The following is a 12,445-nucleotide window of genomic DNA, read 5'->3' as shown; positions in this document are numbered from 1 at the left end:
GAAAACAATAATCCTTGTGTATTTTAATATCTTCCACTATTTATGAATGTACAAATTCCACACACACAAACTCTTGATCGGCAACATTTCGACTGTTTCTGGACCGCAAAAGGTTTTGAGTCCCAGATCTTTAATCTGATAATATAATATATATATATCATTTTTGTATGTGGTTATATTGTGAATGTCAGAAGTGTAGCTTGTTTTTACATGATTTACTCCCTAATCTTAAAAGATGTTATAATAGCATCGTAATCGACAACGATCGTTTTTACACATTATGTATCTGCTTTTAATTATTAGTTTTAATGTGAAATACATCTGAATGTGAGTTTCCCGCGATGGAAGAATTTCCCGGCACTGAATCTGATTTGGAGTTCAAGTTTGATGAACTTTGACCAACAGGAAGTTGCTTGATTTGGCGGTGGCCTCTGTGTGGGCGGAGCTTCTGTAACAGCTACACACACACAGCATATTTTCAATTAACAAGGATGTAATTTTAACGGTGAGTTTTTTACTAAACTCTTTATCTTAAGTCTCGGTGAGTATAAAGTGCAGCATTATAAAAGTCTGCTTGACAATTATATTTTTGCTGGTTTCACACACACTCAACGTCCGCTCACTTCATCTTCACATGCAAAATGTCACCGTGAGAATGTTTGTATGACCGCACATTTATTGGTTGTTGTGCCATATGGAAAATATTAAAGAATTCTTTCATCAAAATGTAATGACTTGCACCGCCTCTGAAACACTTCATAGAAACTACACAATCCGTCATCACTAGTTCTAAAGCTGCACTTTTGCCTCCTGTTAAAAACTGTACGACAGCTTCTCGTGTTTTTCATGTGAACAGTGTCTCCCCGTTAACCTCATAGCGTTGAATGAGTAACCATGGCAACAGAACTCTCGCGTGTCGATGACACGGCGTCATAGTGTTGTTTGTGACGTCAGCGCTGAGGGTTATAAATAGCGCGTTTCTCAGCGTTCTTCCACAGATGATTGTCGGTTACTGCACAGATTAGATGAGGGAGGAGGAGGATGATGATGATGATGCACTCTTCGAATAGCGCGTCCTCTGAACAGCCGCATGACTGTGAACAGGTGAGCAGGCTGACAATCAATGGGCAAAAATGCGATTTATTAACGAATTATTTGATTGTTACTCTGTATTTAATTAAATATATTTATTTGTCAGATTAAAATGATTTATTTGCCGTTTTATTTAAATATATTTTTAAAACTACTAATAAATATATGTATTTGGGTCATTGACGATGTGTTTATATATATATTGACATATATATAAACACGTTTAAAACACGTGTCAAGTTCGTAGACATAATATTTGAGTCTATGATGTTTTAAAAATGGTTTCAAAAACATTTATAGCGTTTTTTACAGAAAGATAAATAATGATATTTAATGACTTTAAAGATGTCATGTGGTGCAACTATCAGTTAAAAGGTATTAAAATAGTTTTCTTGCACCTTGAAGAGTGTTCATGAGTGTACACACATTTATTCATTTCAAAACCGTTTTCAAACATGATTCAAGGTGAAAATATCTGATTACAGATATCATGAGATTGTGTCAGGAATACCTAGAAATGACCTGCATCACATGGGCTTTTTCATGAAAATGTCAAAATATTGATATTTAATGATATGACAAAATTATGATTTATTTTTAATAAATGGGGGTCTAAAGAGATCCTCTCTGTTTGATGTTTTATGTCACATGACAACAAAATGTGTACTTATTTGTTGGTTGCACCACATGACTTTGATTTGGTGGACAAACGTTTTTGTAAAAATTTGTCATATTTTAAATATGCATGTTTTAAAAGAGATCATAATAAAAGAGTATGTAGCACAACTCACGCCAACAATAATTTTTCCAAAAATGTCATCTTTTAATGAGTCTTTGAAATGTTTTTGCTGCCTCCGGACGGTTACACCACATGACGTTTTTGACTTCAGGCCCCATAAAAAATATCAAATTGACTCCGTAATTGAAAACAGGTTCATCATAGAACAGGTATATTGCATTTGTAATGTATTTATGAATAATATATTAGACACTGAATAATAATGAGCATCACATCATTAACCCATATGTCAAATTAAACTGATTTATTGTTATATTTTACTACATTTTCAAACATGAATTAAAGAACCGTTTTAAATCTATTAATTTGTCCGTTTGAAAGGATTTTCCACATTTGTTATGTTAGGAGCAGCATGACCGTGAGGATCAGGTGAGCAGCCTGCTTGATGAGAAGAACCAGCTTGAAGACGCTCTGATGAAAGCAAAAATGGTTATTCAGCGGCTGCAAGAAACGCTACGTCGACAGGATTGCAAACTCTTGGGCTTAAAAGACTTGATGAAGGAGATGAAAGACTCCTCCGATGACCAGGTGAAAGCCTTAGAGGAGCAAATTCACACCCTCAAACATCTGCAGATAGAGCGTGAGGTGAAGGCTCAGCAAAGGGCAGAGTTAAAGATGGCCGAAGCTCGGCAAAAGGAAGAGAGACAGAGGGCCAGAGATGAGTTGGAGATGGCTGAAGCCCTGTTTAAATTGGAGGTGACGAGAGCTGACACTGAGCAAAAGGCACAGAAACGGAGGGGGAAAGAGGAGTTGGAGATGGCCGAAACTCTGCTTACGTTGGAGGTGAAGAGAGCTGAATATGAGCTAAAGGCACAGAAACGGAGGGAAAAAAAGGAGTTGAAGATGGCCGAAGTCCTGAATAAGTTGGAGGTGAAGAGAGCTGAAGATGAGCTTAAGGCACAGAAACGGAGGGCCGAAGAGGAGTTGAAGAGGTCTGAAGCCCAGATCAAGTTGGAGATAAAGCGAGCCAAGGCCCTGCAAAAGGTCGAAGAAAAGCGACATAAAGCAGAGCAAAGCTTTAAGGAGAAAAGTGAGAAAGCCCAGCTGAAAAGAGAAGAAGCCAAAGACCAGAAAGAATTCGATGAACAGAGAGCCAACGTTCAGCTACAGGCAGAAAAGAGAGTGAAAGCTGAGCAAATGCTCGAAGAAATGCCTCTGAAAGTTGAGCAGAAGGCAGCTGAAGAAGTTAAGGAAAGAGGGCTGAAGCGCAGACTAGATGAGGCAGATGGATCCTAAAGGCCGCCGGTATTGAGGGAACCTAAAGTCAAGCACAAGTCCAAGCAGATAATGGGAGCATTCGACACATTTCTCATTAAAAAGACAATGTTTCACACACATGCTCGTCCTGTTTCATTGAACTAAAGAACAAACATCTCAACATTTCTTTATTGGACAGAGATCTCAGTCTCTAATTCAACAAGAGTTTACAAGGGAAAACGCTTCTATTTTGCACTCTTTTATAATTGAATATATATGTCAAAATATATTTTTCACTTTTCAATATTTGTATATTCCTTACCATAATATACTGTATGCTATAGAATATATCTACTGTGCATCTCTACTGTTGTCACATGTTCATCAGCATTATATATAGATTACTATTTGCACTTCTGTTGTGATGCTAACTCTGTTTTATTGGCTCTATTCGGCACAATGACAATAAAGTTGTGGAGTGGTGGTGGCGTAGTGGGCTAAAGCACATAGCTGGTAATCAGAAGGTTGCTGGTTTGATCCCCACAGTCACCACCATTGTGTCCTTAAGTAAGACACTTAACTCCAGGTTGCTCCGGGGGGATTGTCCCTGTAATAAGTGCTCTGTATAATACATTGGTACTCAGAAGGTTGCTGGTTTGATCCCCACAGTCACCACCATTGTGTCCTTGAGTAAGACACTTAACTCCAGGTTGCTCCGGGGGGATTGTCCCTGTAATAAGTGCACTGTATAATACATTGGTAATCAGAAGGTTGATCGACTGCCGCCGAGGAAGCCATATGTGTTTCAAAGTATTTCAGAGGAACCGCTGTCCTCCACCTGAACGACTTCAGGCAGTTCACCACTGACTGTGCATGCTCGCTTGTGAGGCGCGCTATCAATGAGACCGAGTCTAACTCCATACCAAGAAAAGAGATGCTCTGTACCGGGGAGATCTTGCTCTTTTTCCAGTTGACCGGAAGTCCAAGATGGCTGAGGTGCCTGAGCACCAAATCCCTGTGCGTGCACAGCAACTCTCAAGAGTGTGCTAGAATCAGCCAGTCATCAAGGTAGTTGAGTATGCGGATACCCACTTCCCTTAACGGGGCAAGAGCTGCCTCTGCGACTTTCGGGAAGACGCGAGGGGACAGGGACAGGCTGAAGGGGAGGACCTTGTACTGATATGCCTGGCCATCGAAGCAAACCGTAGGAAGGGTCTGTGTCGAGGTAGAACCGAGACATGAAAGTACGGGTCCTTCAGGTCTACCGCCATGAACCAATCTTGATGCTGGACGCACGTCAAAATGTGTTTCTCATCAGCATCTGTCGGAAGCGGAGAGATAACGACCGCATTCAAGAATCACACAAAGATGGAAAGGCATCTTTATAAAGATGCGTCTTTGAAAAGATATTCAACGTCAATGAGTGTGCTCTAATAGAGAAAATATACACCCTTTTAGCACTGTTGAAGCACCCAGAGGTGAAATCTGCACTCGTCGTGCAGAAGGAGAGAAAGCCGCTGGACATGCACAGAATATCCAACAGCAGACGCTTCTTAAGAGGTGAATGGAACAGCAGTAGTACTCAGTTCACTGATAGGGGAAAAATCTGAATGGAGTGGGCATTGCAGCTTCTTTTATACCCGTATGTCCGGGGGACTGGCATGCATATTCCACCTGCCAATTCTCATTGGCCTTTTCTCAAAGAATGGGAGGTGTTTGGGGCTCTCAAGAGCGCCCCTAGTGTCACTACATTGACACAACGTCGAAGGTGTGACAGAAGGGGAACATTGATTAAAGATTTAAATCTTACGGAAAGCATCTTTAAATCAAGCACAATTAACAGCTGAATGGTGTAGGACTAAAACCCGTTATGAACATCTTATAGTCATGTTTTGCAAGGCTTTATTAAAGAAATGAAAAGAATGATTTTTTTTTTTTTAAATAAATTTTGTATTGTGTTGGCAGTGCCATAACTTGTCAGAATCTGTGGCACTGAATTTTTCACACACCAATCTTGAAATGGTGCAAATATGTGTATTTTGTGTGTGTGTTTCATTATTCATCCTAAGATAATTAATTAGATAAATGTTAATTATTAGACAAGTTAATGCAGATGAAGTTTTATGAATTCTAGGCTAGGACTGCATTTTATGAAGTCAAATTTCTTGCAATGCTTAATTAAAGAATGATGAAATAAAGAATAGAAAAATATATATTTTTATTGAGATGTCCCATACATAAGTGTAAGTTTCTTTGTGTTAAACCCCCATCATATCTTTGTTTTTGTCAAATGCATAGAGGAACATTCTCCAAAAGTTCTCTCAAAGTTATGGACAAATGTTCTCGCTGTAACGTTTCTAGAACGTTCTTTCAACATTCTCAAAACATTAGTTCAACATTATTCATACATTGTAAAAATATCCTAAATGCACAATTTGATTCTTAGTCAAATAATCTTGGATTTACTAATGTTGCACTAACACAAAAATAACTTTCTGTTGGTTGATATTTTTTATCAGATCTTGTAAAATAGGTTATATTTATGTATTTATCGGGGATCAATTCAACAGTGAGTAAAGTTAAATCAATTTGGTTTCATTTAAAAGAAAACATAACACGTAGAGCTGAATTGAAAAATTATAAATAGATGAACAAATAATATACACTATTGATACTATTGATTTATTTACGGTATACAAAAGTAAATAAAGCTTTAACAAAACAAATTTAGGATCTTGTAAAAAACGTATAAAAGCTTTCAATATAATCTGATTGTTACAATCCCTTGTTGTCTGTCCCGTGTTTTCTGTTTCACTCATCACCGCCGTCTCTGTGTTATTGTCCGCACCTGTTTGTTATTTTGTTATTACCATGTCTGTCTATTTAAACCCGCTTGTTTTCCCTTTCCTTTGTCGTTCGTTTATGTTTCATGTTGATACCTATGTTTTCTCGTTGCTCTCTCTCTGTTCCCCTTGCTCGCCCGAGGACACCCCTGCCCTGCGTTGATGTTCGCTGCCTATGCCCCTGTTTCCTGCCCTTCGTTTATGTTCACCCTGCTGTGTGTTCTTTTGTGTTAAAGTTAGCTTTTCCCATCGTGGACTTTTCTTTGTGTTTATTTATTTGTCATTTACAATAAAAGCCGCATTTGGATCCTAATCACCCGTCTGCCTTCTCCTGATTTCCCCACACGCATAACACTGATAAAGTGTCATTTTTATTGTTAATCAATTTCAAAGACTCTTTTAGGATGTTACTTCTGTCAAAATAGAAGTAAGGGGGGGTGTCACTGTCCTTTTCGGTATTTCGCTGCCCCCTTCGGCATATCATGGTGCCATTTTGTGGCCCTTTCTGCATAACGTGGAACATCTTACCGCAGCCAATGTGGTCTCGGTTCTCCTGATTGCCATTCCGCCCCTCTTAACAGCGTTGGGCTGATGGGGCAGTGTCTGTTTACACATCGTTAGCAAAATGTCAACAGCAAGCAACACAGGTGTGGAAAGAGACACTGGAGGGGATGATGATTTAGTCCCCAAAAAGAATGCACAGTCTGTAATATTCGGGCGGATTGATTTTAAAGAAACAGATACTGAACAAAATACCATCTTTTGCATCCTGTGCAAGAAGACAGACACCTGTCAGTTCTGTTGAAAAACTCAAGCGACAAGCGTCTGCTAAAGTCAGTCGACCCCTGATATAATTTGCAGTGTCGTAAATACTCAGGAAGCACCCCTGATACTGTACGCCAACAGCTGTCACAAATGTTGTCTCGGATAATGCACTTCACGACCCCCTACCTCAGTCTAACTACATTTTATTGATCTGCTTGTCTGCAAACCAGTTACTTTCCCGATGAACACACGGGAGATTACGTGATGCTCTTGCATTTTATCAGATTGTCAGGTGATGACTATGTGACGGGTTCCTGTATCAAACCAGTGCTTTCTCTGTTCAACACCAACATCCTTGCACCTCAAGAGGAAGATGCGGACCTCACCGAATCAATCAAAAGTAGCTCAATGACAAATATGCTTATCCTGAGAGCAACAGGCTGCTGGACATTTGCTCCCTCACTTATCCAAGGTTTAAATCCACTTATATTGAGGACCACATAATGGAGGTGTTGAAACCCAAAGCTGTTGACGGTTTAGAGTTCCTTACATGCTAACACTTACTTTGAGCCTGACACTGCGGTGTCCACTCTGTTGTGGTTTTTCCCCCTTCTGTGTGGAATCACATTCAAATTCTTAGGTTTTGATGCCAGAAAATGTGACTTTATTATTAGAAATAACAAGCCGAGTCAGTCTGCAGAGCAACTGATGTGTCTTGAGTTGTCAGTGCTTACATAGGTCTCACAAGGCGTGACTAAAACAATCCATATCCTGTTTCTATTGTGTTTTGAGCAGAAAAACATCTTTGGGGCCCCCCAACCGATTTTCTCTATCTTCAAACCAGAATGCTTCAGTTACATCCTGTAAACAATGTTCACACTATGTAAAAACATTATGTAAGTAAATAGGAAACATCTTCAAGTCATTTATGTGTGAGTGTCCATGTACCTCCGACATTCCCTTCCCAGACCTTTATGCTGAACCACTCACATACACAAAAAACACATATGACCAACAGAAACAATTATATATTTAAAATAGATAGAAATGGCTATATTTACATTTGATTATACTTCATTAATTTATATTTAACTTGATAAAAATATTCTGAGCAATAGTTAATACACATGCAGAGACACATGAACACAAAACACCACGTGACACTAAAACAGGGGTTCTCAACAGGGGCAGTACCAGTCCCCAGGGGGCATTCAAAGGATGCCAGGGGGCGCTGAGAGCAAATTAGTAGAATGGACACAGCAGTGCTCAGTGAGAAGCATGGCACTAGAAGCGGAAACCATTTTAATTTGGCACAGATTTCTACACATCCACCCTTGAATTTCCTAGCGTAACACTTACTGTACTTTAGGCAGAAATAGATTGATATTAAATATGATCATATCACTACTTCAGCTCTTTTCAGCTTGTCATAGGCTACATTAATGGAGTGAGGGAATATAGTTTGTTTTTGTTACAACTTATAATTATGATATATGGGGGGCGTTCATCAATAAAAGGTCTTGGTTAAAAGGATTGGTTTCTCCAGCAGGGCAATGCCCCATGCCACACAGCCACATCAATCAAGGTGTGGATGGAGGAGCACCAGATCAAGACCCTGTCATGACAAGCCCAATCTCCAGCAGCCTGATCTCACATAACATTTGGCAAATGTGTGCTGAGTTTTCTTTCTTTATATGTTGACCGAATTTGAAAGCAAGTGTGACATCCTTTTATATCCAGGAGAGGTCGCCAGAAGCCAGTTGTAAAAATAATTGTTTAACAGTGAAGAGAAATGCTTATTTTATTTAATCTACCCCCCAACCAAACCCCAAATCTAACCCTAACCATTAGTAGAGTCAAAATGCAATGTTAGGGACAATACTGCAAACTCCTTATCATGCTCGTGATTCCAGTCAAGCCATGAGGGAAAATAATTGTTGTTGAGCCATTACAAATATGTCCAATGTGAGACAGGGCATGTCAGTGAATCGGCATACTGTTGCCGATCCTAGGGTACTGGAACTTTCAGAAACAACATGCCGAATTCCTGTGTGATCATGTTGTCTCCAGACCTGAACCCCATTGAATACCTCTGGAATGTAATCAAGAGGAAGATGGATTGTCAAAAGCCATCAAACAAAGCCAAGATGCTTGAATTTTTGCATCAAGAGTGGCATAAAGTCACCCAACCGCAATGTGAAAGACTGGCAGAGAACATGCCAAGACACATGAAAGCTGTGATTGAAAATCAGCTGTTTTCTTTTCATTATTCGAGGTCTGAAAACAGCATCTTTTGTGTTATTTTGTCCAGTTGTCATTTTGTATAAATAAATGCTCTAAATGACAATATTTTTATTTGCAATTTGGGAGAAATGTTGCCAGTACTTTATAGAATAAAACACAAATCTTCATTTACTCAAACACACACCTAAAAATAGTAAATCCAGAGAAACTGGTAATTTTGCAGTGGTTTCTAAATTATTTCCAGAGCTGTATAACAGTTATTAAATGTTAATAATATGTTATTGTAGTTATTACATCAGGGAGGTGTTTCTGTCGCCCCAGTCTGAGGTCCAGAGCGCTCTGGAGCAGGTTTTCATCAAGGATGTCTCTGTACATTGCTGCATTCATCTTTCCCTTGATCCTGACTAGTCTCCCAGTTCCTGCCGCTGAACAACATCCCCACAGCATGATGCCACCACCATGCTTCACTGTAGGGATGGGATTGGCCAGGTGATGAGTGGTGCCTGGTTTCCTCCAGACTTGACATTTTCCATTCATGCCAAAGAGTTCAATCTGTTATTCCTCATGGTCTGAGAGTCCTTCAGGTGCCTTTTGGCAAACACCAGGTGGGCTGTCATGTGCCTTTTACTGAGGAGTGGCTTCCGTCTGGCCGCTCTACCATACAGGCCTGATTGGTGGAGTGCTGCAGAGATGGTTGTTCTTCTGGAAGGTTCTCCTCTCTCAACAGAGAAACACTGGAGCTCTGTCAGAGTGACCATTGGGTTCTTGGTCACCTCCCTGATTAAGGCCCTTCTCCCCCGATCACTCAGTTTGGCCAGGCGGCTCTAGGAAGAGTCCTGGTGGTTCCAAACTTCTTCCATTTACAGATGATGGAGGCCACTGTGCTCATTGGGACCTTCAATGCTGCAGAAATATTTTCTGTACCCTTCCCCAGATCTATGCCTCGATACAATCCTGTCTCGGAGGTCTACAGACAATTGCTTTGTTTGTGCTCTGACATGCCCTGTTATCTGTGGGACCTTATATAGACAGGTGTGTGCCTTTCCAAATCATGTCCAATCAACTGAATTTATCACAGGTGGACTCCAATCAAGTTGTAGAAACATCACAAGGATGATCAGTGGAAACAGGAAGCACATGAGCTCAGGTTTGAGTGTCATGGCAAAGGCTGTGAATACTTATGTACATGTGATTTTTTTCATTTTTTATTTTTAATAAATTTGCAAAGATTCCAAACAAAGTTCTTTCACGTTGTCATTATGGGGTATTGTCTGTGGAAGTTTCAGGAAAATTATAAATGTAATCGTTTTGGAATAAGGCTGTAACATAACAACATGTGGAAAAAGTGAAGCGCTGTGAATACTTTCCGGATGCACTGTATGTATATACACTGTATGGAGTGGTGGTGGTGTAGACAGTGTCTAAGCACATAACTGGTAATCAGAAGGTCGCTGGTTTGATCCCCACAGCCACCACCATTGTGTCCTTGAGCAAGACACTTAATCCAGGTTGCTACAGGGGGATTGTCCCTGTAAGTCGCTTTGGATAAATGCATAAATGTAAATGTATATATATATATACCTTTTTATTCTCTCTATATCTTCAGAACTCTCTGAAAATATTCAAAATCTTTAAATGACAGTTTACCTGTTAGTTTATCTCTGTTTTTGTAAATTATAAAAGCAGCCAAAGAGCAACAATTATGATAAACGGTGCCTTCAAATGAACTGATGAGACGTCTGAAAGAGAAAACCATATTTAAACCTTCAAGAATTTACCTTCAAGAATCAATATTTTTTGTAAACTTGTTCTCATTTGTCTCTCATTCTCATTTTTATTTCACTGTACACAGTTGAACAACTTGAGTTCACTGATTTTAACATAAATATTTTTGCACAGCACTCAGAGCAAATGTGTGAGAAGATCAAACACACCTGAGGCTTTTGCCCTAGTGGCCACCTGAGGTCACTAGGTGTTTAAGAGACTTTTAGATTTAAGTCTCATTTATCTTCTTGTGTCTCTGTTCCTGCTCTTATTGTTCCCAGCTCTTTCTCGTTTACCTTGTTTGCCCCAATGTATTTAATGTCCTTGTTATTTCCTGTTATCCCCATGGATGTGAATTTTGTTCTGTTACCGAGTTTTAGTTTGTTCCTGTGTTTTCAAAGTTTTTTATCTGGAGTTTTATTTTATCTTCCTATTAAATCAAAGCTGCACTTAGATCCTGCTCTCTTGATTTCTTCCTGTATTTGTTACATAATATAAAAAAACAAACAAAAAAAAAAACACTATTTTTATATAGATTCATATTATTGAGAATGTAATTGTTTTGTCTGGGGATGTTGTGTAGCCTGAAGAGATAATGTCAGTGTATGCTTCTGTGTCCTCCAGTGTTGAGTGCCAGTAAACAGGAGATGAGTAGAGTATCAGAGCGAGAGATCATAGAATTATTTCATAGAATCCATTTTAAGATTTATCTTAGTTTTGCAGCCTGTTTCCCAAAGCCATCGGTAGTGAGTAAGTAGTACTTGAAAATGCTCATAGATTTACGAGTGCTCCGGAGTAATCATACAGGGTTTAGAGCATCGCATGGAAATGGAAGTGGAGCGCAGTTCTAGCGGGAAGACCAGCAGGTGTACATCATCACATCATTAGCTGGGTAACTCCTAGCCAATCGCACGTAAGCCAATGCTTTATAAGTCCGCTCACAATCTATCACATTGCTGTTTCTGTGTGCCCGGATCTTCACCCATATCTCATTCACTCAGGAGATCTCTCTCAATCGCATTGCACGACCCGGCGCGGAAGGAGTGCGCACCCGCGAATCCTGCAAAATCATCAGCTCAGGCAGCAGCCGGCTTCCATCAGAAATAAGCCAAGTCATTTTCATGTCCTTCAAATGCATTCAGATCTAGTCATTGGTCTAGACCTTCCGTTGCCATGCTACCCGTTCATCACAAAGTTGCAACGTTGCCTGTTCATCTTAACGCATTTGCATCAATATCAAAAGCCAGTATTTCATGTCAACAGCGCATTCACTCTCATAGTATGGCAGGCAATCTCGCAATCTCATGAGGGCAACTCGGTCAAGGTTCATTCACTTGTCATTCACAGTCTGCATGCCCGAGCATTCCCCATTGGGGAATTAAGATAATTATTCATGCATATCATCATGTACAGTCAATGCTTATCATACGGGCTCTCATTACTCATTCAGTAAGATTCCCCCATTTTGCGGCCCTATGCACTACTAGGAAGGCCGAGCCCATGATGTGAGCATTCTGAGGGAGCATGACAACACAGTTTCACCCGTCTATGTGCGCCCCCCCTTCCCGAGCACAAACCATGCAAATTACATACCCAACTTAAATGGCTGTATCTACTGGCCCCCCTGGAGTATGGACACAGTTGTAGTATCTTTTGAAAGAAGACACTTTGGGCTTCACTTCTCAAGTTTCAGAATTAATATATGTTGTTATTTTAAAGCAAAAAACTACTCTTAAAAAAA

This window comes from Xyrauchen texanus, chromosome 1 (genome assembly GCF_025860055.1).
Source record: "Xyrauchen texanus isolate HMW12.3.18 chromosome 1, RBS_HiC_50CHRs, whole genome shotgun sequence".
Taxonomy (NCBI): domain Eukaryota; kingdom Metazoa; phylum Chordata; class Actinopteri; order Cypriniformes; family Catostomidae; genus Xyrauchen; species Xyrauchen texanus.
Note: the sequence above shows the minus strand (reverse complement) of the source record.